The following is a 4804-nucleotide window of genomic DNA, read 5'->3' as shown; positions in this document are numbered from 1 at the left end:
GGCGCCTAATGATAAGGCCACCTTTCCCTCGGTCTTCCTCTCCAGCTTTTGATGCAGTTTACGATCGCGCAACATTGTCAGGCGACCGTTCGTTCCAGAAGGGAGAGGACGTTGTGAATTGCCGGGTCAGCTATATCCGGCCAACGTGAAGTGCCTCACGATGTCCAACTGGCGGAGCTGGCAGTGCGAACAAAATATCGAGCATAGTTGCTTGACTATTTTCACCATAGCTGTTGCAAATTAACTGATAACGCTGTCCAATTTTTCTGTACGCAACAGGGTTGCTATGATTGACAATGCACTGGTGAACCAACCTCCAAGCGACATTCTCTTTCCAATCCTCTTTCTTCCTGTTGAAATGGCGCACTATCTCTTCTCAGCTTTTTACGAGTCATAATGGCGGACGTGTTCGTAATATTTGAATGGCATCTTTGACATTTCACTAATACATCGCACGTCTTGTTTCCGCGCGTTCACTGTAAAACTAAAGGAACGTGCGGAAAGAAAACGTGCGATGTATTAGGGAAATGTCAAAAATGCTGTTCAAATATCACGAACACGTCCGCCATTTTGGCTCGTAAAAAGCTGGATTTTCGGCCAAATGAATAGCTATTTCTGCGAAACCACGGTTGAAAGTGGAAGAACCTTGATTGAGGACCGTGAGATCAACTGGATGATGGACGTTTGTCACTTCCAATCCGTAGATTATTTAAATATCGATTTATGTAGTATTTGTCATTGATCCCTGGCAGCTGATCTTGAAACTGGGACAAGAATTTTGCCAGTAGGCACAATTAGTTACCTTTTCATTGACACAATCATCTTCCCAGGTATATCCTGCTTCATCTGCCCCAACGACAACTCGACATGTGGACGTTATCGAATTGTCTACCATTCTTGTAAAATTGATAATACACAGTATAAAACCAAAGGTTCCCTATGGGATTTAGATCCGGAGAACAAGCTGGTCACTCAATTATTATCAGAAACCCGCATTTCAGCCAGATTTGAGTTGTATATCCAGCTTTTTACGAGCCATAATGGCGAACGTGTTCGTAATATTTGAACGGCATCTTTGACAAATCACTAATACATCGCACGTCTTGTTTCCGCGCGTTCACGGTAAAACTAAAGGAATGTACGGAAAGAAAACGAGCGATGTATTAGGGAAATGTCAAAAATGCTGTTCAAATATTACGAACACGTGCGCCATTATGGCTCGTAAAAAGCTGGATTGCAGCATAGTCTCATTGAAAAACAAATTCCGGACTATTCAAAGCCGTATTGCGTTCGATCGAACTTATCTCTAACATTTTCACGTAATCTCCCGACTTTTTTTTTGTGGTAATCCTCGCCAATGAAAGCTTCCTTCTATCCAGCTTTTTACGAGCCATAATGACGGACGTGTTTGTAATATTTGAACTGCATTTTTGACAATTCCCTAATACATCGCACGTTTTCTTTCCGCGCGTTCACGATAAAACTAAAGGAATGTACGGAAAGAAAATGTGCGATGTATTAGAGAAATGTCAAAAACGCTGTTCAAATATTACGAACACGTCCGCCATTGAGATTGCTGACAGCTACCGAACGCACACTATGCCGCGTATACGTACACGCAATTTGTTGCTGCTGCTGTTGGTTTTTCCATGACGTTTTTCAAACTGGGGGAAAACAAACCACCAACACAACCGCAAATTAGGAAGCTCTATTATGGCTCGTAAAAAGCTGGATAGGAAAATGCTCCTCAAACCGTCATTGCGCGCCGCCTTCAAAACTCTTGCCTTATTCAACAACTGGTTCTTTACGAAGATCATGTGCCACTCTTGTCGCTCTAATCAGAGATCTTCATTGCCGACGGTTACCCGCCCGCCATGGATTTCACCAGTCGTCAGGATAGGTTTTCATCAACAGTCCGGAGGTCGTTGGTTAAGCTGCGTCACCATGAACCTCTGTGTCTGGCTGTTTTACGTTATTTTTGCGGATTCCCGCCGAGTAGATTCTCTGTAGATCTCGTTTGCTTCTTTCCTCAAGGTGTGTCCTACGTTCTCGAATTTCTGTTGCTAGTCAGTTGTGGCCGTTGATGACACGCCGATGATGGAGTTCCTCGTTGGATATCCAGTTGTCAGACCACTAGACAGGATCGCAAACAGCGAAAAATAAATACAGTCATCCCAGTATTATGGGCCAGTTAAGCATGATGATGCTATAAAATTATTGGTAGAAACACAGATTTAAATAATTTACAGTTTATTTTTAACTTAATTGGTTATAAATATTTCATAAATTGATGTCCTGTAGGCAATCTTGTTCCAAAATCCCATACTTTTTTGCAGAACAACAAAATGTAAGCATATTCCATTCCCAGTGTTATGGGCCACTTTTAAACCTGGTCAGAATTATAAGTCAATGTTCCCAGTATTATGGGACAGTGAAACAAAATTGGTTTTATTTCGAGAAAAACGCGCGCTCGAGTGTGTGTGTAATTCTCGCGATTTAGGGATCTTGTTGTATCTTGTACTGAACTCAGCAACTGTCTGAGTGAGGTAAGGTTAGATTCAATTTTAGCTTCTTCTTCAGGAAGCTCATCAAACTGATTCAATCTATGATGAATGGTACTAAATTCTGTGTTCGGATTTCGAATGGATTGTCAAGTTCAGTCGAATGACACAGAGGGCTTCATCAACGTGATGTGGTCTCTATGGCAAACCAAGTATACAAAAAGCGACAAGCTAAACGGATACGATAGGCAGGACAAGTTGCAAGAATGGCGGACAACTATTATTTAAAGATGGTTTTTCTTCAAAACCGGTAGAAATAAGATGACCAGGGGCGCAGTGAGCAAGATGGTCAGACTAGGTGGAGCGAGATCTGGCGGAGAGTACACGGTGTCCGAAGAATTGGAGAGCGTTGGCCTGCAACTTCCTGAACTTTTTCGGTTTGTCTTGCTAGATCAAGAGCGTTATGCAATATATCAGGATTATAGTGCTACGATTTCTGTATATTGATTTTCCTTGCACGTTTTTTCGTTTTACTGAAAACAAATTACAATTTTAGGCAAAAACAGCGAGTACTGTTGATCTATATGCTTGACTCATAATACTGGGAAAAGTTAATTTTGCTCCCAGTATTATGGGCCATTGTTCAACTTCGTATATTAAAGCCGAAAATGAATTTTTCTAGGTGGTTTCACCGTAATTCAATGAATACATACCTATTCCCTCGATTCCCATCCATTTTGCGCCTAGACATAAAAATTTACGCCGCTATTCAGCTTATAATTCACTACCGATTTTTTATAACAACCGCAAAAATAACAACAAATCGACGGTCGATTGGAGCCTACTGACAATTATCGGAAAACTAGGAAAATTAGCGCATTGGAACTAAGTGTATTGCTGTCAAGCATGCAGCGGAATGTTGCTTCTGTCTATTAAACTCATACTCGATGGTTAAATATTAGTTTTCTATGTATAAAACTAACGTAAAGTATAGACTGGCCCATAATACTGGGTGGCCCGTAATACTGGGGTGACTGTACTTGCCATTTTTGCGTTGTTTTCGCAGAGACGTACCACGTTTCGCAGGCGTGCAGCAATACGGATTTATTGTTTGAATTGAAACTCGTGTTTTGGTATGTAGAGTGATCTGGTTTGAGCACAATCATGTTTCGCAGACCTGCAAAAGCAACCCTGTCCTTCCTGGTCCGTGTGGTTATGTCAATCTTGGTACCGCCATCTGGCGTTGTTCGGCTACTAAGATATTGAAAAGCTACCACCGGTTGTCTCGTTACGGTGAAGATGGTGAGATCATCAGTGTTTACTACCATAGACTCAGTCTTTGTTACATTGACTATGAGACCTGCAGTCTGGGAGCTCTCGGAGCAGTCATCTAGCTTGCTCTGGTTATCGATTCGGCTCCCATCAGTATCTCTTCCATAACGACGAGAAATATCAGCTCTATCTCGTTTCCGAAGTAATCTTTTATGGTAATGCAAGATGCTATTTTGTAACATCTTGCAGGAGAACGCCTCGAACTTGGGCTCAATGAGATGGACTTGCTTATGTGGAACTTCTCCACGCTTTTTCAAAGTCAACAACGGTAGAAGAGAGTCCTGGAATTCGTTGAACTCAACCAATCCAGCTTTTTACGAGCCATAATGGCGGACGTATTCGTGATATTTGAACAGCATTTTTGACATTTCCCTAATACATCGCACGTTTTCTTTCCGCGTGTTCACGGTAAAACTAAAGGAATGTACGGAAAGAAAACGTGCGATGTATTAGGGAAATGTCAAAAATGCTGTTCAAATATTACGAACACGTCCGCCATTATGGCTCGTAAAAAGCTGGATAGGTGAAGCCAACATAGCTGGATCACTGGATCACTTTTATACGTATCGGATCACTAGTGTGCGTGTAAAAGAACGATTCACACGATATTTCTGCAGCGCCAGACGTAATTTTCGCTGCATTATCATTTATTTCTTGTCCTCAAGGCGACGTTTTCTGTTAGTTGAAAGTAAATTATTTTTATCGATGAATTGTCATTGAGATTCATGTAAAATTCTTCACTTCTACGTGATTATGTTTTGTTGGCTTGATCGCATCACTTCACTGCCGTGTGAATGCTGCGTATTAAAAGCAAAACGCCTGTAGCGCCATCTTATTTTGTGGCGGTTTCAGGAAACATAGTAGATGCCCGGGGGTTGGGATAAACCGAATTTTCCGCTAGTAAACGCAATTAAAATTTCGGTAGCTAAAGCATCTCTGCTAAAATGCAGTCTATCTCTGGCGTTCTGTCA

Source organism: Sabethes cyaneus, chromosome 2, assembly GCF_943734655.1.
Source record: "Sabethes cyaneus chromosome 2, idSabCyanKW18_F2, whole genome shotgun sequence".
Lineage (NCBI taxonomy): Eukaryota > Metazoa > Arthropoda > Insecta > Diptera > Culicidae > Sabethes > Sabethes cyaneus.
Note: the sequence above shows the minus strand (reverse complement) of the source record.